The 26,687-nt window shown below is 39.3% G+C and overlaps 1 pseudogene; it reads left to right on the top strand.

Annotated features, from left to right (window-relative positions):
- Window positions 1-8,989: 8,989 nt before the first annotated feature.
- LOC122194443 (uncharacterized) lies at window positions 8,990-10,506 on the top strand (annotated as a pseudogene).
- Window positions 10,507-26,687: the final 16,181 nt, after the last annotated feature.

Below are 26,687 nucleotides of genomic sequence, written 5' to 3'. Positions count from 1 at the left end.
GATGAAAACAATCACTGATCGATCCAACATCGGTCTGCACACTCTGTTCATGAGATCCATGAACGCGGTTGGTGCATTGGTGAGCCCAAAAGGCATCACCACGAACTCGTAATGCCCATAACGAGTTCTGAACGCTGTCTTCTGGATATCTTCATCCCGAACCTTCATCTGATGATAACCCGACCTCAACTCAATCTTGGAGAACGAAGACGCTCCCTGCAACTAATCGAACAAATCGTCGATCCTCGGTAACGAATAACGGTTCTTGACCGTTAGCTTGTTCAACTCCCGGTAATCAATACACATCCGGTGTGAACCATCCTTCTTCTTGAAAAAAAGGATCGGCGCTCCCCAAGGTGAGCTACTCGATCTAATAAACCCCTTTCTCAACAGCTCCTGAAGCTGCGAGGATAACTCCTGCATCTCGGATGGCGCAAGGCGATAGGGTGCCTTGGCAATAGGTGCCACCCCAGGCACCAAGTAGATACGAAACTCCACCTGCCTCTCGGGAGGCACACCCGGCAAATCCTCGGGGAAAACGTCAGGGAATTCCCGCACAATCGGGACCTCATCAGTCGAACATGGCCTCCCAGCGGCCGATCGTGTGTCCATCACGTAAGCCACAAATCCCATACAGCCCTGCTGTAAACCCTGCCTCGCCCTAGCAGCCGAACAAAATGTTGACTCGGGACGGGTACCCTCACCGTACACTGTAAGTACTCCCCCACTAGGGTCTCGTATCGTCACCAACTGACGCTCGCAATCTATAACAGCTCCAAATCGGCTCAACCAATCCATGCCCACTATAACACACACGTCCCCCATTGCAATCGGGACCAGATCTATCGGGAACTCCACACCGAAGATCTCAAGGATATATCCTCGAATCACATACGTGGCATATACTGCTCGCTCATTAGCTATAGAAACTCACAGAGGTCGACTCATGGCCTCTCGACAAATATTGATATGGCGACTGAAGGCTAACGACACAAAAGACCGACTTGCTCCCGAGTCAAATAACACTAAGGCAGGCACAAAATTCACAAGAAAAGTACCTACGCATAACATAATATAAGTACAATATCTCAAAAAATGATAATACAGAATACATACCAGCCACGACATCAGGCACTGTATGGACCTCCTCCGTAGTCAACTGGAAAGCTCTCCCACGAGCCTTCGAAGCCTCGGCCTTCACCGGTCAAACCTCGATAACCCTAGCAGCAGGTGCAGATCCCTGTGCTGACCCCTGATGCAATTGAGGACACTCGGCCTTCCGATGGCCAGTCTGGTTGCAAATGAAAGCAAACCATAAATCCCTTGGGGCAATCCTTGGCAATATGCCCCTCCTTGCCACATTTGTAGCAAGCACCCGATCGACAGCCCCCCCCCCCATGTCCCTTGCCGCACTTCCCGCAAGTGCGGCCCTTCTGCCGGCTAAGACTGAGTCGGTCGCCGATCCATCCTCTGAGACTCGGCCTCCTCCCTGGCCTGAGTCTCCAACTCAATCTCCCTCTTCCGGGCATTTTCCTGGAGCTCATCAAATGTCCGGTACATCGAGTTCGACACGAACTCCCGAATGTCCCTCCTCAGAATGCTCATATACCGACTCATCCATGCCTGCTCTGTAGACACCTGCTCAGGGCAAAACATCGCCCTCTCATGAAACTTTCGGGTCACCACAGTAACTGAATCATTACCCTGCTCGAGGGTCAAAAACTCTTGAACCAAACGTTCCCTCTCCACCGGGGAAACATACTCGTCTCTGAACATGGCGGTGAACCTCTCCCAGGTCACCTCTGAAATCTCTGCAAGAGTGAAGCTCGCCGTCACAAACTTCCACCAATCCTTCGCTCCCAAGCGAAGCTGGTTCAAAGCGAACCATACCCTCAGATGCTCCGGACACGAAAACGTGTAGAAGCATCCCTCAATATCAGCAATCCATCTCATCGCAGCGATCGGATCCTGTGTCCCATCAAACTCGGGTGGCTTCGTGTTGTTGCACTCCCGGAACAACAACGAGTTACCTCCCTGAGGCCTGGCAGCAGCCACAGCTGTTGTAGCTGCAGCGGCTGCAGCCTCAGTCACCGCAGCGTACCGCTCATCGAAAGTCTCAATCAGAGTGGTCTTGATAGACCCAAACATCTCCAGAATCACGGCCCTGATCGCCGCAGCCACCTCATTGTGGATCATCTGACGAAGCTCCTCATCACTCACACCGCTCGCCTCAGGTCTATGGCGTGTCCCAACCATGATGTCCCTGAAATATAACATAATAATATCAAAGACTCATTTGATCATGCTCACACTCGATAACTCGACCCTACTTGTTCCTTAGTACCCAAAGGATTCTTACTTAGAGTGAGCACTGCTCCGGTGTCTTCGGTAGTACGGGCCCTTATACTACCGCCTACACCGCACCAGTATTCACCCTAAGTCCTCCTCCTTGGATCCCAGATCACAAGTACTCTACATCTCACCGGCGTAGGCTACCCTTCGGTAGACCTCTTATCAGCCCCTCACTGCTACCTACTCGCTCTCAAGCATCACATAGCAGCAGGATTCTCCTAGGCTAAGGCATCAAAAATCAGGCCACTCTAGTCCTAATATGAATACCTAGCCTACCCTAGCATGCATAACATAACATAGCATATCTCATAACAAATATTGTAAAGGTATTGTGGGGATTCACCGTGCGGGCATTGGCTGACCGTACACACTTCTCTGTTCCATTTGTTTCAAAACTCTTTGCTCTTTTAGAAAATTTAGTTTTTATTGTTGAAAATTTCTCAAATCCTCGGTTTGAGTTCAGATACGCCCAAAGGTGCATCCGAGTCCCTCAAACCAAGGCTCTGATACCAACTTGTAACAACGTAATTTTTTTCAAAACAATTTTTCATTTCTTTAAAACATATTTTCATTCAAATCCAACCATAAAATCCCATGTATCATAATCATAATACAAAACATGTCAAATCTGAAGATCAAATAAATTCAAATCCGACTGCATGTGTGTGTGTACGAGTAATGTCGACGCCTTCCCTCGGTCCTCACTAGTACCTGAAACACATAACACAATAATTGTAAGCATAAATGCTTAGTGACTTCCCCCAATATACCCCTTACACACATACGCCCTTCCAGGCCACGACCTTCCAATCCATGTGTCTCAGGGGACTTCCGTCCCGACCCGGTAAACCTTCCGGTCCGTAACTCCCTGACCTTCTGGTCTACATCATAATGCCTTCCGGCCCATAACATAATGCCTTCCGGCCCAAATCAAGCATAACATACATATCGCATACAATAGGCAACTTATAACATACAATGCATATATCTTATAGCATACCAGACCTTCTGGTCACACATAGGTACCCCTCTAGGTACAGTATAGTGAGAAGACTCACCTCGGGTATCTCGGATGATCTCGCACACGAATCTACTGGTCTAGCCCCCGCCTAATCACATACAAAATATCCTCAATAAGTAATGGCTCTCAAAGGCTAGATTAAACCCCCTTCTATGATCCTTCAGAAGGGTAAAAGACCATTTTACCCCTCCTTAACTCAAAAGTCCAACACTTGACCGAAATCCTAAAAGTCAACGAAAGTCAACAATCTCAGCTGACCTTACTCGCCGAGTGGACTAAGGTGACTCGACGACTACACACCTGTCCTCTTCGCCCCTGGTTCTCCCTTGACTCACTGAGTCAACCCTACATTCCACGAGTCGGCACAGATTGCGAGTCGAGGGGCAACCCGACTCAACTCGTCGAGTCCACCCATGGACTCGGCGAGTACATGCCATGCACTCGCTCAAACGACTTTCTGAGGTCAGATATGTTCCTCTAATCCATAGATCTGGCCCTCCCAAGCACTATAATCACGTAAAGTCTCAATCTTGATGCACATGCAATAACCATATGTCCATATATGATGATTAAGCCCCAAATTCCTTATCCCAAGGTCATGACCTCCATTGTTCTTCATAAAGCTTGAAGAATAAGGCTCTCTGGACCTCTATGGATCCAGATCTAAAGTCTCATCACTAGAAGGGACTATATGGGCCTCCAATCGACTTAGACAAAAGCACAAGAAACCCTAAAACTATAAATCTTTCCCAAAACAGAAGAAGAGTCGAAGTAATACCTCAAATGAAATGGTCCTTAGCTTCAAATCCTCAGATTAGCAACCTCCTTTGCTTTCCCTTGGCTAGAACCTCCTTCTTCTTGCTAAACAACACCACAAAGGTCAAGAATGGCTTCCTTTCTCCCTCAAAATGCTCCAGCACTCTAGGGTTTCTCTCAATGGAATGGTGGCCACAAATGACGGCTATAAGGGCCTTTAAATATGGCGCAAACCCGAGAAATTAGGGTTTCATTAAACAGTGTGGACTCGCCGAGTCCAGCCATGAACCCGGATAAGAATCCGCGATCCTACTCGGCGAGTCTAAGCACCAACTCGCCGAGTCCCCTCACAAACTCCAAAAATAAAGAATAAATAATATACCTGGGAACCCGGATGTCACATTTCTACCCGTTGACGGACTTGCACACCTCATATGGAATTTCCGAGAACACTTTTGAACTCAACTCATAGTCTAATATTTAATTTCATACTTCAAATATTTTTAGTAAAAATATTTATAAAAGTTGAAAAATCAAATGTTTTCAAATTTATTAATCACGAAACATTAAACTAATGATTTCGACAAGATTTATATTATTGGTAATGTATTCCGGAAAAATATAAGAATCCAAGCTGGTCGATGTGGATTTTAACGATGGAAATAGCCCGACACTCATAAATTCATGAACGACTATATATATATATATATATATATATATATATATATATATATATATATATATATACACACACACACACACGGGTATGTGACATGTGTCATGATTAATTACATGTGGTTGGTTAAATTTTCATAAATATACAATATATAATTGTCAATTTTAAATTTAATAAACCAAGTTTTAACAAATTCACAATTTAACATTTCCTAACGTATGAGTTTAAATGATATATATGCATTACCCAAATTATGTAACAAACTCATGACAAAAGAAAATAGATTATAATTATTAAGAAATGGTTTGTAAAAATCTTAAGTCTACATACATGTGTATACAAGAGGAAAACAACCAATAATACAAACCAAATCTAACAAATACATAAATAATTAACCTAATACATACACGAACACATGTATGATATGCAACTTATTATAAAAAAATACCCATACATGTGCGTATAACTAGTACAATTCAAGGAGTGTATACTTGGCCAAAATGATATCTACAAGTTTAACCAAAATGATTTATACAAGTTAACCTAAAATCATTTATGTTATCAGCTCAAATCTTGAAGAACAAATATTAAAAAACCCCAAAATCTTCCCAAAATCATACCCATGCCTCCCATATCTTGATGTAACTACATGTGTAGAAAATCATTTTTCTACAAAACTACACGCTAAAGAAATGGAAAACCACTTCAGAGTTCTTCTTCCCTCTTATTCTTTGTTTCCAACTAAGACCACTTGTGTTTGTGTTTTCCAGTAAACTGGAAGATCAAAAACACCCCCTTCATTCTTCCTTCTCCCTTTTTTCTTTCAAACATCAAACCAAAAACGTCCCCTTTTTCTTCAACATTTCGGATTGGAAAAAAAGGAGTAAAGAAACAATCGGGGCAACATCACATTTTCTTCGTCCTCTGTCATGAACCACCGACTGTGATGGTGCTTCGGTGAGCCATCAAAACAGTGCCTCACCTCTCGTACATCTCTTCTTCTCCCGTCGAAGCAATCACCACCAAACCACCTGTGACATCGTGCTTCTCATCAAAACCCTTGTTTTTTCCTTCTTCCATTCGCTAACCATCGTCGGAGATGAGTAGTGAATCTCCTCACCACCAACATATTGGATCTTCTTAAGGAGCTATGTCATATTCATAGCACTTTCCATATTTCACACCTGCAAAAGTGTGTATTGGATGAGGATGTAGTAGTGTCTTTAGATGATATTCAGGTTGATGAGCCCTCGAACTATGTTGAGAGACCAGTGGATATTCTGGAGAGGAAAGTAAAGGTTTTGCGTAGCAAGGAAGTACCTTTGGCAAAGGTACGATGGCAGCATCAGAGGGGCTCCAAGTGGACCTGGGAGCTGGAGGTTGAGATGCAGGAGCATTACCCAGAGTTGTTTGATGCAACAGACTTTGAGGATGGAGTTTAGTTCAAGTGGGGGAGAGTTGTAACATCCCGAGTTTCAGGTATTTTCAAATCCTTCCTTTGGTTTTAAAGTTATGTCATTTTGGTCCTTGGATTGTAAAAAAGTACCCCTAAGAAGCCCTTGTGGCAAAATGGTAATTTCGGGAGCTAGGGTTGTAAGCTGAGCGTATATGTGAGTACGTTGCATACTAAGGCGTGCCCTAGTACGCTGGGCGTACTTATGTCCAAGTGAAACCCTAATTTTTAGAGTTTAAGGGGTATTTAAACACCTTTATGGATCATTTAGCATCATCCCTTCAGCCTCCAAGCCCTTGAGTCGTTTTTGGCAAATCCTAACCCCATAAGAGAATGTGTTGAGCTAAAAGTGTGTTCTTTGTGTGCTTAAGAAGGAAGGAGTTGCATCAAGGAGATTAGAAGTTGAAACAAGCTTGTGGATCTTGGATCATCACCTTCTTGGGAAGCTCCAGAAGGTAAAAAGTAGCTACCTTTATGCTTTGTTTGCTTGGATCCATTTTGGTTGATTTATGATGTTCTTCTTGTCCCAAAAGTCCCATTGTTATGCATGTTTAGTTTTGGACATTTTAGGTTGTCCTTTCAGACCCTAGGAAGGGTTCTACGCCATAAAAATGAGGTCCCTTTAGCTAGTTTGGCTCCATGCTTATTGTAGAAGGTCTTAATGGATTAAGACCATGTATTAAGGACTTTTTGGACGTCTAAAGTCATAAAGTTGGAGACCTTATGACTCTAAGGTGCATTTGGACTATGGATCTAAAGTTTGTGCTTAAGCCATTAAGCACTTATTGAAGTTTTGGGCTCTACGAGGGTACGCCCTGCGTAGATGAGAGTACGCCTAGCGTACTCAGTCAACGTCCTCGTAAGGCAGTCAATGTGAGGCTTGCGTACACTGAGCGTACCTCCGGAGTACACCCCACATACTCGCATGGTTCAAGCATTTTCGAGTTAACTCGGTTGGGTTGACTCAGTAGGTTTACAAATTATGACCAGTTGACTTTGAGTTTGACAAAGTTTGACTTTTAAGGGTATTTTGGGTATTATTGTGTTTTAATGGAATTAGTCACTTGGTGGTTGTTAGCATTTGAGTTGAGAGCTGAGATTTCATAGTTGGGCCTTATCAGTTATGTGTTGTTTGTGAGGTGAGTTTTCCTCACTATACTTTCGGGCCGAAGGCACCAAGGCCGGCCTATTGGTTTGATAACATAATATTGTTGATAGGTTGAGTATGGGATAGATATGCATGCTAGTTTTGCTATGCTAGTATGGTAGATCTATAGGACTACCTGTGATACTGTCTATTTATTTGTATATAATATTATATGTTATATGTCGACATATTGTGTGGGTTGGGTTGAGGTTGTACTGCTATGTGTTGTAGCCAACAAACCCCGAAGCATACCAGTTATGAGCTAAGGGCCATGGAGGGCATGTCAGACTTATATTGAGGGCTCATGAGCATTCAAGATACGAGCTGGGGGCAGGGAAGGGCATGTCAGAATCATACTGAGGGCTTAGTGGTATTCAGTACGAGGATTAATCAGATCGGGGAGCAAGCCAGACATAAGCTATGGGACCAGGGGGCAAGCCAGACTTATATTGTGGGCTCAGGGGTAATCCAGTCTGTTAGCTATGGACCCAGTGCATGTTGGTATTATATTTGTGGGAACTCACTAAGCTGTGGACTTATAGTTTTGGATTATGTTTCAGTTACCTCAGATGATCGCGGGAAGCCGAAGACGTGATCGTGCACCTCCTCATGTTTTTGTTTCATGATTTTGGGATTACTCTGATATTGACATGTTTTTGGAAAACTATTTGTAAACAATGATGATTTTTGAGTTGTTATAAAAGTTTAAAATTTTCATGAATTTTATGGATGTTACATATCTAGAAGGATCCAAAGTTTGGAGGAGGATAGGGAGATTGATGAGCAGAGCATTCAACACACATATTATTAACTATCAGTGGCTTAGCCTCAGATTCAGGCGCATGAAGTCTTGATTGTTGTTGTTGTTTATTAACTTTATGTAGAAATCATTAAACAAAAACGAGCGTCATATTTGATATCTAAAATCGGGTGCCTATAACAACATCCCAAAATAACATTTCATATACGGACATGGTTATAAGGGAGGACGGAGTCGGCTGTGGGAAGATCAGTTTTGAGCGTTATCGGCGGTACCGTCGATGAGTTGAATCAACGGGTTTAAGCGAAATTTGTTTGCAACATATTGGTGAATGCGTGAACTTTTATTGAATGCATGCATGTAATTGGAGTTGCATTTGAAAATCCAAAACTTGCTTTAATGGAAAGTTATAGTCGAATGGTCAGAAGAAGGCGGTGAAAAAAATGAAAGATGTAGATTTAAGTTATAACCTTCAAAAGATTATATAAATTATAGTTTATGTGAAAATTCCATTTTAATCCCTATAGTTTATAAATGTTATTAAAACACGTTTATTTATTTTCTATCTTATTTTTGTTTAAAGCAAATACTTTAAATATCTATACACTTCAAATATTTTTAATAATTTATGTTTGTTTAATACTTGATTAAATAATATTTATTTTAATTAAATATTATTTTTAATATTATTTTAAAATTTCTTTTGTTTTAAATTAACAAAAGTTTATTTTTTTTTTTCCAAAATGATATCTTTATTTTATTTTATATCTTTTAATTTAAATTAATAAAAAATAATGAGCAAGCTGAGAAAGAGAAAAAGGAAAAAGTTATCTGTGGAGCTACAACGGGTTGAGTGGGTTTAAAAAAAAAAAAATCCTCTGCATTGATAAAACTAGACTTGATTCAAAATTTGGAACTCAAAAACCTCGTTTCAGCCCCAATCTTCGCGGCGGTATGCAGATCTTTGTGAAAACCCTCACCGGCAAGACCATTACGTTGGAGGTCGAGACTTCTGACACAATCGACAACGTGAAAACGAAGATTCAGGAAAAATAAGGTATTCCCCCTGATCAGCAGAGGCTCATTTTCTCTGGCAAGCAATTGGAGGATGGAAGAACCCTGGCGGACTACAATATCCAGAAGGAATCCACCCTTCATCTCGTCCTCCGTCTCCGTGGTGGAATGCAGATTTCCATCAAGACCTTAACTGGGAAAACTTTCACTCTGGAGGTTGAAAGCTCTGATGGGATTGACAATGTCATGGCTAAGATAGAGGATAATGAATCCACGCTAAATATCGGCCTCCGTCTTCTAGAAAGGATCCAAATCTCTGTCAACACGCCAATCGGCAACACCGTCGCTTTGGAAGTTGATGGCTCGGATACGGTTGATAACTTGATGGCTAGGGTTCAGGACAAAAGCATTCCACTGGATGAGCAGTGTTTGATCTTTAATGGCAGGCAGCTTGAGGATGGTAGAACTCTAGCGGATTATAACATCCAACAAGAATCTACATTGAATCTGGTTGTGAAGTTGGATGGGAATATGCAGATCTTTGTCAGGAATTTGACGGGGAAGACCCTCATTCACTCTGAATGTCAAGAGAAACGACACTATTGGTAATGTGAAGGCAAAGATTCAGGACAAAGAGGGGAACCCGCCTCATCAGCAGAAGCTTATATATGCTGGGAAGGAGCTTGCAGATGGGCGGACTTTGGCTGATTACAATATTCAAAAGGACTCCACTCTGCACCTTATCCTGCGTTTTCGAGGTTAAAGGAGCAGGTGGTATCCAAAACTTCTTTGTTTCAGTGTTCTGGCTTAATGGTTTACATAACCTAAGTATTAATTGAAACTTATTGGCTCTTCTAACTGTATGAAAAACTACGGTGTTTCCTCTCTCAAACTTATCTATAGCTCCTGTATCTATATCATTTTGGTTAGTACTCTTTTATGACAACTTTTTTTTTCCCCTTTTCCTATCCATCATCGTATCTGTAACGCTCTTCACTTCACATCCTCATTTTGAACTCTCAGAGTGAGTTTTCGTTCATTACTGCTGCTAACTTGGAAGTTTTGTGATATGGGTTTAGTATTTTCTTTGGATAGGTGAGAAGAGAATCAACAATTGGCCTTTTAGAAAACATCGTCGTGGAGATCGGAGAGACCTTTTTCAATACTGTTTTTGATTTCGGTGCTAACACTTTGTTCAATACATTCAAAACATAACTATACAATTATTAAACTCAGCCTAGAATGATGGAATTATAGAAGTTTGGGTGTAAAGAGATGGTGTAATATCAAATTTGGTATGAAAATGTGTAAGAAATGGGATTTGGTATGGGCTAGAATTTGGATTACATTAGACAATCTCATTCTGTTTGCTACTTGCAATTGGGTGATTACGCATTCTTCTTTATAATCATGTAGATTGGTGATAGTTTGAACTGATTTTCTGTTTATAGGGTTTATAACTGAAATCAAAAACCAAATATATCCTAGTTTATCCTAAGAACTTTTTCCGAATCGTAAACAATCATCGTTTTTGAAAGCGCGGTGTGATAAATAGAAATTTATTGTTGATGAACTTTACAATGTTATAAATTTTTGCTTTTTCCAAGGAAACAAAAATTGAGGTGTAATTTTTCTCTATTAAAAAATATCTGAAACGTTAACCTTATTTTTTTAACCAATGAGATTTTATTTGATAGTAAAGAATTTGAAGCAATGGCGAATTGTAGAAATTGATGTGTTTTATATTGTGCAAAACTAGTTTTTCAGGTTGGCTTTATTTGTCTAACGAATTGTTGCATTATATTTCATTGCAACTTTTGGCCCAAAAAGAAAGCTGATGATCTGGTCGGATCCACAAGAAAAAAAAAATAAACAATGTGTACATGAATGCATTAAATTCAAGTTTTAATTTTATATAACAAACATATTTTCGTAAAACAGTTAAATAGATGTTCTTGATAAAAGACTATTCACGATAAATAATCTTTGACGAAAGTCATAGAAAATCATAAAAGTGAGATCGCGCATATAAAGAATATCCAAATCTGACTTCGTAAAATGAAGTTATGATTTTTCAAATTTCAGCGCAGTATGCGACATAGAAATCAAAATTTAGAATGGTTGATTGTTAGGAATAACAATCTAAACGAAAGTTGAAGATATTGTCAATATCTATCCGTCGATATAAAGAGAGCCGAGAATGGATATCGTAGGAGAAAATTATGTTTTTTATATGAACTTTAACAGTCTAAGGGGCTGTTTGGTAGCCTCTTAATTGAAAATTTAAGAGGTAACCTCTTAAAAGTTTAGATTTAGGGGCTGTTTGGCAGGATCTGAATTTTTAAGAGGTCTGAATTTCTAAGAGAATCTGAATCTTTAAGATCTGAATTTTAACATGTTGTTTGGTTGGAACCTCTGAATTGTTGTGCTGAATAATAAAAATGACCATTTTACCCTTCGCTATCATTTCTTTCAATTATAAAATAGTACTTCCAAGCATTCCCTATTAAAACATTGTATTTTAAAAATTATAACCAATTCTATCATTCTAATTGGGTAGAAATAGGAAGTACAATGCTATAAAAACAAAAATGACTATTTTACTTTTTAACTATTTTTTTCAACACCATCAATCTCACCAAAATAGCATCAAAACTTATAAAAACATCAAGATTCATAAGAACAACACCAATATTAACCAAAACAACATCAAAACTAATAAATGTGTTCCATTTTTGCTATCAAACTATTACATATGTGTTCCATTTTTACCTGATATTGAAATTAGTTTCACAAAAACCTCTTGATCTCTTTTGACAACATCTTTTGCAGTCAGGATTCTTCTTGTAGTTGTATCCATTTGTGAGACATGAACTAAACATTCTTTACCTTTAATATCATGATCATGAAGCTGAAAAAAACAATCATTGTCCATAACTCTCCGACACCCTCCCTTTGTAGACCCCTTTGTAGACCTGGTACTATTCCTGTCCATTATCATCTTCCCTTTGTAGACCTCGGTTATTATCAGACACCTATATCAACCAAACAAAGGATTCATCCTATGATATCTAACTATTAACGGTAATTTAATGACCCAACAAGGCTTTTACCTGATGAACTTTTCATTCAATCAAAATATAAATACAAGTTGCTTTTGAATAATCAAAACATGATTCAAATTGCTTTTAAATAATTATCAAGTTTATAGAAACATATCACAATTAAGATACATGATGAGATTTTCGTTCAATCAAAATATAGATACATAAAGATACACATGAAGCTAATCGTATGAGAAAGACGACTATCAGCCTAACTTGTTTCTGCTGAATTGTGAGGTGATCAATCTAGGGCTTCAATCTTGAGCTTCTTGAGTGGCTGAAGGGAGTAATTTCGTTTCTAGGGAAGCGTTGTTGGTTGCGTGGAAGGAGGAGGGCTACACCGGTTGCGGGGAAGGAGGAGCGTAGCAGAGGACAATAGTGGAAATCGTCGGAGGCAGGGAGGAGATCGTCGAAGGCAGGGAGGATTATGGAGGTCACAGGTGTCGATGGTGGAGGGGTCGATGATCGTGGAAGGAATCGATGGTTGTGGGAGGCATCGATGCTGGAGGCGTCGATGGAGGAGAGCAAGCGATGGAAGGGTATTAGGAGAATAGAGGACAAGCGTGTAATTTTTTCTTTTCAGACTTCCTCCTAACACTTATTCGGTCAGATGTATTTTTAAGATTAAGATGTGAAAATAAGAGCCAAACAAACGCTCTAAGTTGTAAAGATTCAGATCTGCCTCTTATTAAGAGGCAATAAGAGGTAAACAAACGGGCCCTTAGAGTGTTTGGTTGTGTCTTATTTTTTTGCCTCTTAATCTCAAAATGCCTCTTAATTTCAAAATGCCTCTTAATTTCTCAGACATAAGCTTGTATCTGAAAAAAAAAAAAAAAAGTAAAGGCGTGTTCCTTTTTTGCCCAAGATATATACCCTCCTATATTTTCTATATCAGGACACGACTTCCCCTCCCAATCATCTTCGACGACCTGCAACCCTCCACCACTCTAGCCACCGACCGGTCACCGCCTCCACCAAAACCTCCACCTCCTCCATCGCCGCTGCCTGCACCTCCCACCAGCCCCGTTCTTTCTTGCATCTGTTTCTATAGCTCTTTACCCTTACCATCAATAGCTAGAGAACAGATCCCCATCGCCATCTCCGGCCATCGCCACCCTCCCCATCGCTATCTTCGGGCGTTTCCACCACATGTTTGTATTTATTCTTTCTCGCATCTGTTTCTGTCGTTACTCTCTTTTTTTTGCTGATATTGTTGAACTTTTCTGAAATTTAGTTTTTTAAATTGAATTTTCTGAAATCGCAAATTTTCTGCAATCGGTTTTGTGAATTGAAAATCGATTTCCCCATAACAATGGGTTCCCAACTCAACCCAAGTAGTTTCAAGAACATTACAAACTATTACAAGCTCCCCTTTTAACCAATTCCACTATAAATGCTCTAAATCTCCATGTTGATGTTTATTGCCACCGGAAGTAGCTTTACCTAACTACTGATCACTACCATTATTTTCTTTCAGAAAAATATGAACAAGAGCAATGTTGCTTAACAGTCGTATCACCATTCTGATTGCTTGCTTGTTCTACTCTATTATTATGCACATGCTTTTTAGAAGCCTGTTTTCATTGTAGCTACAAGTTAAATTTTCTTATGAAAAAGTTACAATTGGTTTATGGTGATATAAGTCCGAATAAATAGTCCATTGTCAATGATGTTTGGTGCCTTGTTTTTAGTTCTTGGTGAATGAATATTTTACCCATTGTTTTACATGGAAGAAAGAAGCTTTGTGAAGGGTTGTGACAACCGTCAATTTTTGGCCAAGTCAAAGTCAACTAAAGTCAACAAGTCAAATCGGTCAACTTATCTAACCCTTGTACATTAGGGTTTCCATTATGTTTCTTATTGTACAACTCTCAATCCTCATACAAATTATCACTTAGCGTTTTCACGTATTTGGAAATTCTAAACCCTAATCAGAGTAAGTGATGACTCTACTCGATAAAAAATTATTCCATACCCCTCAAGAGCATATAACATTCATAACAAGGCTTAACAGAGTGTAAGAACCTTACGTTGCGAAGCCAAACACTCAAAAAGGTCACAAAAGAAATCTCTCCAAATCTCTTTCACTCTAACTCTCCCAAAACTCTCTAAGTAAGATAAATCTCTCCAAGAATGTAAAATCTCTCCCAAATCCCTCTTTGTATGAGAAATCTCTCCAAGAATGTAAAATCTCTCCCAAATCTCTCCAACTATGTGAAATATCTCCCAAATCTCTCTCTGTATGAGAAATCTCTCCAAGAATGTCAAATCTCTCCCAAATCTCTCCAAGTATGTGAAAATCTCTCCCAAATATCTCTCTGAATGAGAAATCTCTCCAACTATGTGAAATCTTTCCTAAATCTCTCTATGTATGAGAAATCTCTCCAAGAATGTTAAATCTCTCCCAAATCTCTCCAAGTATGTGAAAATCTCTCCTAAATATCTCTCTGAATGAAAAATATCTCCAAGTATGTGAAATATCTCCCAAATATCTCTCTGAATGAGAAATCTCTCCAAGTATGTGAAATCTCTCCTAAATATCTCCCTGAATGAGAAATCTCTCCAAGTATGTGAAATCTCTCCCAAATCTCTCTAAGAATGCCTAATCTTTCCAAGTATGAAAAATCTCTCCCAAATCTCACTCAACTTCTTATAGTCACTCGGGGCATCTCGTGTCACACCCCGAAACCAAAGGCGGAAACGTTCCGGGGCGGAGGACGTCATGAATATCGCAACCAATGTACATAGTAAGCATAGTAAACACAAAACTTTACATTACATAGATTTATTTACATTTTCTGAAAACAAAGGGTTACATGCGTTATACATATACATAACATATGAACCAAAGTAAAGACGTGTCTTCTACATACTTCGCCTTCGTCAAAAGGATCGCTGGGTACCTGTCTAATGTGGACCTGAGAATACAAGCAGTTTGAAAATCAACATAAAGCTGGTGAGTTCATAAGATGTTTGTTTTTCTGAAAATGTACAAGTTTCCTTTCGGTGTCTGAAAAAGTTTTGTATCCAAGAAAATCCCATATTTTCTTATATGTAAAGTTTAGTTATTTGTTTTGTTACACGATTCTGATTATGAACAACTGTTATCCTAGGAAAATTCCATATTTTCCTAAAAGTAAAGTTTAGTTACCCGTTTGTTACCCAGTTTGATTAAGAACAGTTTGTTATCTGATTTCTACACACTCTGATTAAGAAACAAGTTTAGTTAACCCAGGAAAAACCCTTATTTTTCTAAAATGTTTGTGAAGTGTACAAGTATCTACCATACTTAAAGTGTGTGTGAGAAGTTTCTCGAAAGTTTGGTTACCTTTAAATGTACATTAGTTTTAACACGTATATAAAACTAATAATTAAGTGTAAAGCTTTCATAATCTTGATTGCGAGTTCCTTATTAACCATACTTCAGACTAGATATGACTCGGGTCGGGGCCAATATCTTTTTATGATTTTTGTCACCCTTGAACCTTTCGGTTCGGTTGTAGCTAACAGCCAGGTGCGAGATAGTCAGTCCCGTATAGATGTATACACTCAAGTCACGCTCTCCCTTCTGGAGATTTTGGTTACACGGATAGTCCTCCACTCTCGTGTCAAGGGGAAGTGTTACAAAGGACGTGTCTCCAATCTTAAGATTACTCTTTACTCTCGTATCTAAGGGGAGTACTATCTATGACTAACTAAGTTCTAATGATACCTGTCCTTTACACTTGTATCTAAGGGATGTTTTATTAAGGACAATACAAATGTTCTATGATTTCTATAAGTAAAAGTGTGAACAATCAATTGTGAAGTATAAAGTATAACACTATATAATAAGAATTGAAATCGGTTTGAAGAACAACTCTACAGTTAAACAGTTTGTTAATATGTTTTCAATTCTTAAAAGTGTATGAATTATGAAACCATTCAAATGAAATAATGAATTTAAGTACAAGATATTCTTGTACTTTTGCTTGTATTCCCCCTCTGAAAACATTGAAAAACATTGAAAAAGGGTAGGGGTATGAACTCACCAGTCGAGGAACGTGTCGGATTGGATGCTAAGTGTCGGTTCACGGCTTGATAACGCGTGAGGTTCCTATGTAATATGAAATAATATACAAATGTATCTAATTAGACTTTGAATCACTAATTAGATATGATTATATACTCCAAGACGCGAAAACACTTCAAATCAAGTATTTGGAGTGACCCGCGTGACATCTAAGGACGTATAGGGCTTGGATATGGAGTTTACTCCTCAAGAGTAAACTCACAAGAGGGTTTACGGTCCTAATGACCCTTTCCCCATGAGTTTACGGTCGTAAACTCATGGTGGGGTGTTCTATTATGCTAAATGGCCTTATATCACTTGGGAAAATTAGCTAGGATCAAATCTAGGGCATTGGAATGGATTAAACTCACATATGGACCATTTAATGGAGTTTACGGCAGTAAAATAGGAGTTTATGGCCGTAAACTCCTCCATACTCAATCCTTTGATGTTTTTGGTGGTTTTAGGTCATTACCATGCTCATAGGAAGGTTCTAGGGTTGATTCCATGGCTTAGGAAGTGTTTGGGACTTGCTTTGACCTTGGAAAAGTAGTTTACGGTCTATGAAGATGTTCTTGGGAGTTTACTACCTTAAATACATGAGTTTACAACCGTAAACTCATGTTTGACCAAGATTCATGGGTTTAGTGGTTGAAAGTCAAGCATACTAAGTTCTAGACCCATTTCTAAGCCATATAAGGTGTTAAGGGCACTTTAACACCCATAGAATGAGTTTACGGTCTAAGGAGATGAGTTTACAGTCTAAGAATGTTCTTGGACCGTAAACTCTAGTTTGCTCCATTTGTGCATGTTTTGGTGCATTTCTTGAACGTTTACAAGGTTCTATGTACTCATAGAACTTCATTGGAGGTGTTTAAGGGCATTTTGACACTTTAACATGAGTTTATGGTCCATGAATGAGGGTTTACGGTCCAAGAACATGCTTGGGCCGTAAACTTATGTCCATACATCAAATGATACGATTTTGGGGTCCTAAGCTCATGCATGCAAGTTTCTAAGTCGAATCTATGCACTATAAGTGGTTTGGAGGGGTTTTTGGGCTCCAAAACCCTCATAAGAGGTGTTCACGGTTTTGGGAGGGTCCCCAAACCATAAACACATGTTCATATGTGTTTTGGGTGATTCCAACATGAATTTGCATACTATACAAGTTAAACAACAAGTTTAGGATGGATTCCTTACCAAATGATGCTTGAAATGAGGTTTTTGGGCCAATTTCCAGTTCTAGAGAGAGAATGTAGTGAGAGAAAGTTTTTAGAGAGAGAGTAAAAGCCTCAAAATGATGTCACTCAATCCCTTATATAGGGGTTGAGTTTGTGGCCCGGAGGAATTCTACCCGATACTGACGTTAGACGTGGCTTTTGGTCGTACCCGATAAATTTTGCCGTCACTCAACTTGGATGTAACTAATAATTTTCCAAATAAATATGGAAAACATTTTAATGTTTATAACACATCCCGACACTTATGGAACTGAATTAAAAGTCGCGATTAAATTAATTTAAAGCAAAGCTAACGGAAAAATTGGGACGTAACGGCTTTATTAACTGAACCGAGTTAAAGTGACAGAATAAATTACGGGTTGTCACATTATCCCCCCGTTAGAAGGAATTTCGTCCAGAAATTCAAAATTTAGATGAGACTCGCGAATTTGGAAGGAGAATACGGATACATCTGTTCTATTGGATCATCATGCTTCCAAGTGAATTCGGATTCTCGCATGGCATTTCGGGGAACCTTTCACTTATCTGGATATGGCTTGTTTCATACGTTTAACCTTTTGATCTATGATTTCGATTGGTTCTACCATGAAGCTCAGACTTTCACTGATTTCGGTCTTATTAAAGGGATTACTATGGTTTCATCGGGTAGGCACTTCTTAAGGACAGAGACGTGAAATACTGGATGGATGCTGCTAAGTTCTGAGGGTAGTCGAAGTTTGTTGGCTACGGGATCGATCCTAATGAGGATTTCGAAAAGTATAATGTACTACTACATGACCAAGGAAAATGGCTTGACCGATGGGCATCACTACGAGCTTATAGTGATCATATCGAGTCTGGCATACTGTCTACGGAACATCACTCTCGTGGATTTGTAGCTGATGGTACCTTGACCTAAAGTTTATCTTTGAGAAGTGGCTGGCTCTTTGAAGTGGATCGAAAAGGTCATCTATTCGAGGAAAGAGGATATCGGTTTTGATGGTCAACTCATCAAGCTGACTAGATAACTCCTGAATTTCTGCTAGAGTTAAGTGATACGGAGATTTGGCTACTGAGGTAGTTCCAGGAATTAGGTCGATGCGAAATTCAACTTGATGTTCGGAAAGAATTCTCGAAAGCTATATAGGGAATACATCAGGAAAGTCACAGACTTCAGGGACGTTCTCGAGGTCTCTAACTTTCTTTTTCTTGCGGATTACATAGGCTAGGAATGCATGACACTCCTTTCGGGGAAAACTCTTGAGTTTTGATGCACGAACTGATACGAAGGTTGGAACCAGATTTATTGTCGTAGATCATTAGGGTCTGATCAGAGAAAAGATTGGGACGGATGGATTTTTCAATGTAAGGGTATCAGCACGATTGGGACTCAACCAGTCCAAGTCACAGATAACATCAAAACTATTTATGGAAACTGACATAAGATCAATGGATGAAGGATGGTCGTTCAGAGTAAGGGTACAACCTATGGATGTATCAATAAAGTTTTCTTTTATCATAAGGATCGAAAAGGATTGCAGGCGTAAGAGTTGTTGAGGAGGAATATACCTGGGGCGACGGTGGGATCAGTGGCTGTCTCCTCTCGTCCTATTGCTAGAACTCTTCCGGTGTTGCTAGTTGTTGCTGCCTTAGGGCAGTTTCGCTTAAGATGCCTGACTTCTCCGCAACCATAGCAGGCCTGACCAATGCCCGCTCCGGAAGCTTGGTTAGTTGATTGAGTTGGTGTCTTGCAGTTTTTCGCAGTGCGACCCTTTATGCCACAACTGTTGCAAAACACCTCTAGACATGGGCTGGAAGTGAGGTGATGATATTTGCACTTGTCACAACTAGGGAGGTTTCCAGCATACCTACTGGTAGGTTTTCGAGCTGAGGATCCAACAATAGAAACAATTGCAGGGGTAGTAGCAGCGTGAACTGCCACAGTTTGTTGCCTCTTCGAAGACTCCTGTGATGTCTGACTTTTCTTCTTCCCAATTTTTCTTTTCTCGCCACTCCTCTCTATCGGCTCAGGAGTGGTAGCTGTTTCCTCAAGGTCATCACTATGGTCGATTAAGGTTCGTGCTAAGTATTTGGCGCTGTCGTATATATCCGGCCTCGCAGCTAAGACGTTTCCTTTTGTTGGCTGGGTCAGCCCCCAGATGAATCTCTCTATCTTCTTACTCTCCGGGGTAACCATTCCCGGGCAGAGTAGCACCAAGTCATCGAACCGGGATGTGTAAGCGACAATATCAGAACCCTTCATCTCTAGGTTCCAGAGTTCGTGCTCTAATTTCTGCATTTCTCCCCGAGGGAAGTACTCAGCCAACAGAAGTTCCTTCATGGCTTCCCAACCCATGGCGTTGGCTACAGGTAAAGTTAGGGATTTGACTCGGCCATTCCACCAAGTCAGGGCTTTGTTGATGAAGGTGCAGGCAGCGAACTTCACCTTATCAGATTCTGAACAGGCACAAATTTCAAAGACAGATTCGATTTTCTCGAACCATTGGGAGAGGGAAATGACACCTCCAGTGCCATCAAAGGACGTGGATTTTGCATTCATGAAATCTTTATAAGAACCCTCTTTTCGGTGTCTCTGACTGCCTTCTTGGTTTTGGGGTTGGGGACCATCTTCTGAACCACCGGGGTTCCTTTGAGACATGGCAGCTGCCATCGCGGCAACAACAGCTACCTGGAACATTAAAGGATCAAATTGGGGAGGAGGTGGTGGCGGAGGAGGATTGTTGTTGTTCTTTGAGTTGGGTCTCTCTCTTGGAGGCATCTTGATCTAAAAAGATCAGGAAAGAGAGGATCATAAGTCCTCTGAATTGAATCAAGAGATATGGAACAGGGGATATCTCATTAGAACAGATATATGGTATTCTATTAAGCGATAAAGCAGGAAAGAGTTATCAAATCAGATAAACTATCGCTAAGGGAATGATTGAGGAACAACGCTGAAATGAGAATTCCTATAACGGATTTGGCTTGAGAAATACTCCCATAGTATTTCATGATTCGCTGCAGCAACGGCTCGTTGTTTGGGTATTGGGTAAGTTTTAGGCATGCCGCATACCACAGTCACTCCCAAGCACATGTTGGCCGTGTCTCGAATGAATATAGTTGGCCAGACTATATTGATCCTAGACACTACTACATAATTGCCCAGGTTTAACAGCGGCGTACAACACCCATTTACTTATGTTTTGTTCTACTTGTAGTTACGGATTTCGACGGTTAGGTATACTTGTATACTTTTGAAAATACTTATATTTTACAGTATACTTTTAGTTCAGAGCACTTAGGCCCCTTAGTGTTTATAATCTTATACCATTTCAGGTTTGGTATACTAGTTCACTATAAACAAGGGCTCTGATACCAATCTGTCACACCCCGAAACCAAAGGCGGAAACGATCCGGGGCGGAGGACGTAATGAATATCGCAACCAATGTACATAGTAAGCATAGTAAACACAAAACTTTACATTACATAGATTTATTTACATTGTCTGAAAACAAAGGGTTACATGCGTTATACATATACATAACATATGAACCAAAGTAAAGATGTGTCTTCTACATACTTCGCCTTCGTCAAAAGGATCGCTGGGTACCTGTCTAATGTGGACCTGAGAATACAAGCAGTTTGAAAATCAGCATAAAGCTGGTGAGTTCATAAAATGTTTGATTTTCTGAAAATGTACAAGTTTCCTTTCGGTTTCTGAAAAATTTTTGTATCCAAGAATATCCCATATTTTCTTATATGTAAAGTTTAGTCATTTGTTTTGTTACATGATTCTGATTATGAACAACTGTTATCCCAGGAAAATCTCATATTTTCCTAAAAGTAAAGTTTAGTTACCCGTTTGTTACCCAGTTTGATTAAGAACAGTTTGTTATCTGATTTCTACACACTCTGATTAAGAAACAAGTTTAGTTAACCCAGGAAAAACCCTTATTTTCCTAAAATGTTTGTGAAGTGTACAAGTATCTACCATACTTAAAGTGTGTGTGAGAAGTTTCTCGAAAGTTTGGTTACCTTTAAATGTAAATTAGTTTTAACATGTATATAAAACTAATAATTAAGTGTAAAGCTTTCATAATCTTGATTGCGAGTTCCTTAACCATACTTCAGACTAGATATGACTCGGGTCGGGGCCAATATCTTTTTATGACTTTTGTCACCCTTGAACCTTTCGGTTCGGCTGTAGCTAGCAGCCAGGTGCGGGATAGTCAGTCCTGTATAGATTTATACACTCAAGTCACGCTCTCCCTTCTGGAGATTATGGTTACAGGGATAGTCCTCCACTCTCGTGTCAAGGGGAAGTGTTACAAAGGACGTGTCTCCAATCTTAAGATTACTCTTTACTCTCGTATCTAGGGGGAGTACTATCTATGACTGACTAAGTTCTAATGATACCTGTCCTTCACACTCGTATTTAAGGGGTGTTTTATTAAGGACAATACAAATGTTCTATGATTTCTATAAGTAAAAGTGTGAACAATCAATTGTGAAGTATAAAGTATAACACTATATAATAAGAATTGAAATCGGTTTGAAGAACAACTCTACAGTTAAACAGTTTGTTAATATGTTTTCAATTCTTAAAAGTGTATGAATTATGAAACCATTCAAATGAAATAATGAATTTAAGTACAAGATATTCTTGTACTTTTGCTTGTATTCCCCCTGAAAACATTGAAAAACATTGAAAAAGGTAGGGGTATGAACTCACCAGTTGAGGAACGTGTCGGATTGGATGCTAAGTGTCGGTTCGGGGCTTGATAACGTGTGAGGTTCCTATGTAATATGAAATGATATACAAATGTATCTAATTAGACTTTGAATCACTAATTAGATATGATTATATACTCCAAGACGCGAAAACACTTCAAATCAAGTGTTTGGAGTGACCCGGGGGACATCTAAGGACATATAGGGCTTAGATATGGAGTTTACTCCTCAAGAGTAAACTCACAAGAGGGTTTACGGTCCTAATGACCCTTTCCCCATGAGTTTACGACCGTAAACTCATGGTGGGGTGTTCTATTATGCTAAATGGCCTTATATCACTTGGGAAAATTAGCTAGGATCAAATCTAGGGCATTGGAATGGATTAAACTCACATATGGACCATTTAATGGAGTTTACGGTAGTAAACTAGGATTTTATGGCCGTAAACTCCCCCATACTCAATCCTTTGATGCTTTTGGTGATTTTAGGTCATTACCATGCTCATAGGAAGGTTCTAGGGTTGATTCCATGGCTTAGGAAGTGTTTGGGACTTGCTTTGACCTTGGAAAAGTAGTTTACGGTCTATGAAGATGTTCTTGGGAGTTTACTACCTTAAATACATGAGTTTACAACCATAAACTCATGTTTGACCAAGATTCATGGGTTTGGTGGTTGAAAGTCAAGCATACTAAGTTCTAGACCCATTTCTAAGCCATATAAGGTGTTAAGGGCACTTTAACACCCATAGAATGAGTTTACGGTCTAAGGAGATGAGTTTACAGTCTAAGAATGTTCTTGGACCGTAAACTCTAGTTTGCTCCATTTGTGCATGTTTTGGTGCATTTCTTGAAGGTTTACAAGGTTCTATGTACTCATAGAACTTCATTGGAGGTGTTTAAGGGCATTTTGACACTTTAACATGAGTTTATGGTCCATGAATGAGGGTTTACGGTCCAAGAACATGCTTGGTCCGTAAACTTATGTCCATACATCAAATGATACGATTTTGGGGTCCTAAGCTCATGCATGCAAGTTTCTAAGTCGAATCTATGCACTATAAGTGGTTTGGAGGGGTTTTTGGGCTCCAAAACCCTCATAAGAGGTGTTCACGGTTTTGGGAGGGTCCCCAAACCGTAAACACATGTTCATATGTGTTTTGGGTGATTCCAACATGAATTTGCATACTATACAAGTTAAACAACAAGTTTAGGATGGATTCCTTACCAAATGATGCTTGAAATGAGGTTTTTGGGCCAATTTTGAGTTCTAGAGAGAGAATGTAGTGAGAGAAAGTTTTTAGAGAGAGAGTAAAAGCCTCAAAATGATGTCACTCAATCCCTTATATAGGGGTTGAGTTTGTGGCCTGGAGGAATTCTACCCGATACTGACGTTAGACGCGGCTTTTGGTCGTACCCGATAAATTTTGCCGTCAATCAACTTGGATGTAACTAATAATTTTCCAAATAAATATGGAAAACATTTTAATGTTTATAACACATCCCGACACTTATGGAACTGAAATAAAAGTCGCGATTAAATTAATTTAAAGCAAAGCTAATGGAAAAATTAGGACGTAATGGCTTTATTAACGGAACCGAGTTAAAGTGACGGAATAAATTACGGGTTGTCACATCCCGACCCTCGAATTTGGCGAAAACAACCCAAAAACGGAAGTCTACGCGAAAAACGGTCTTAAGGAGCCGAAACTCCTCTTAGGAACCGAAACCTCTTAGGAGCGGAGACCCTTTCAACCGAAATGGACCGAGTGCTCTGTCTATTTCGGTCCCCTGATCATGCTGAACTGAGACCTGACCTTGCTAAACCGAAACTGACTTTCGGCTCCCCTTCTCACCTTCGGTCCGAGGAGACTCCGTGTTCGGTCCGAGAGGACTTGATCTTCTGTCCGAGGAGTGAGCCTGCGCAGCCAAGACCGAACCTCGCAGATGACCACCATGACCAAGCTTCGCCTTCTGCTCCCCCTTTGCAGCTTTGGTTCCTCTTCCCCTTCTCCCGGATTCCTCTCCAGCAACCGAACCTTCAGCCAGAACTTCGGATCTTGACAGTTTTCACCTGGTTTTCAATATCTTTTGCATTTTAGGCCTGTTTTTAATTATTTTAACGCGGGATTTTCACCCAAAACTTTATTTTAACATATAAGGCCCCATATTTATTAATTAATCATGTTTTTGGGGATAAATCTTATCCAAGAAGAGTGGGTGAAGTACAAGAGGTGGAGTGTTGACTTTTCTTTAGTTTATGACACAAGCAACCACCCATACCCACTCCATGACCAGCCACACTCCTTCCACCATACCTAAGTCATGTCAATGTACTTTTCCATCGTTTTCCAGCCTTCCCCACGTTCTAAGTGCTGGAAAGCACACCCTCTCTCCTCACTTCACTCATTTTCTCTCATTTCCACCAAAAGATCAAACACTTTTCTCTCAACTCTTCTCTCTCAATTTCGAGACTTCCAAGGCTAATCATCAAGCTTTCTTCCGCTCTTGGTAATTAAATCTCTTCCCCCACTTGATTTCCTTACACTTCTCCACTCAAATCATGAGTTCCTTACACAAATATCGTCATATTTGTTGTTAGATCTTCGAATCACCAAGCATCTTCTAAGTGTTCTTGAGTTGAACACTTCTTTTCTCCATCATCCAACTATTGAAATCACTCAAGGTGAGTTCATAACACTATATTTTCATGTTTTTCTTAAGTTTTAAGGGGGGGGGGGGGGGAATACAAGTAAAACACCAAGAACACAACTAAACTCATTTAACAGCCTTCATCAGAAAAGTTCAACTACATTCACGGACTGTTTTGGTCAACTTAAACATTTATGTTTTCAAAACTGTATTAGGTGAAAATAGTTCAGATTCATACCTATAAAATGACTACTTGCACATCATCATACGATTTTTCTACAATTTATGGTGATTTTTACAAAACTGTCTATCATTTTAGAAACAAATCCGGACCAGTCTGTGAATATGAACATTTTAACACAAGTTAAAGACTTTTAAAAATCATAATAAAAATTGTGAATAAACTAGACACATTTTATGAACTCTCAGAAATTACGAATATAGTTTTCGACTTCGTATGATTTTTCTAAAACAACTTAGAAAGCTTAAAAACTACTTAACAACTTATAACTTTCATAACACTTTGTATTATGTTGAGCAAAGTGTATAACGATAAGTTCTAAATATTGAATGTAAATTTTTGTTAGTTTATCACATAAACTGACATTTAGTCATTCATGATAAAATTTTTCATTTACTTCGATCACATATAATAAACTATAATAAGTATAGTTTATGTATCATTTACATTACAAAAGGTTTTCTTCACTAAAACTGTCTTATCAAACCGTTTTCAAAATCGTTTTATAAACTGACATCAAATCATCTTTTCTTTGTTATTAAACTTCTCAAAGGTTTTACAAAACTTCTTTTATACTTTTATTTTGTTAAATACATGCCTACATATGTATAGTTATATAAGTAATGTTTAAAGGACTTAGAATGGCTAGCTCGCCTTGTTTCCTTTTCCTCGTTGGGATGTGGTCTGATGGGTATCGGTTATCCGTCCGAAGGTCATCTAAATATCAGTTATATATCATGTATACATATATAGTCATAAAAGTTCCATCAGTCAATTCAGTACCTTTGGGTAGCAAAGGTATACTTCCGATTATACTCATACATTACTAGTAACTATAATAGGTATAGTTAAGAGATACTACTTGCCATTCCTAGTACAAGGAATCACACCAGAGTTAGTTCATTCATGAGTCTATACGAATACATGTTGTTTGTAGAGATACTATTACATGGATACTTGTACATAGATACAATATGCTTAGATACTATTACATATTGTATGAGTAAACACTATTGTATACACTACGGGACTTACCATTCCACACCCAAGGCTGTCAACCACAGTAGGGAAAATGTGCATCGGCAGATGGCTACGGTTGTACTGTTCGGTGAGTTTCCACGCCGTGATTATCCTAGTGCAAAAGGATACACTATCTGTTATTATATTATTTTCCTTAGTACCTTTACTTTGCGTCACGTTCGCATAATCGATGAGGTAGATTAGATTGGAATAAAAATAAACGTACAAGGTAAAACTTTCTCTTACGTAGAGGTTCATACTTTTAAAACACATGAGTCTTGGTAGAAGACTACTTTTTATACTAGTAGGCAATATGAGATTTTCTAGGGTTTTCACACTTATACAAAGCTGCTTTTCTCAAAATTTTACGAATCTTTCATAACAACTTTTCACGAGAATTGACACTAAAAATACTTATGAATTCACCAGCTTTATTGCCGATACTCGCTTTCAAAATAACTTGTATTCATGTCACAATTAGACAGTTAC

This window comes from Lactuca sativa, chromosome 5 (genome assembly GCF_002870075.4).
Source record: "Lactuca sativa cultivar Salinas chromosome 5, Lsat_Salinas_v11, whole genome shotgun sequence".
Taxonomy (NCBI): Eukaryota; Viridiplantae; Streptophyta; class Magnoliopsida; order Asterales; family Asteraceae; genus Lactuca; species Lactuca sativa.
The sequence above is the reverse complement of the archived record's forward strand: the minus strand, read 5'-3'. Positions and strand labels throughout refer to the sequence as shown.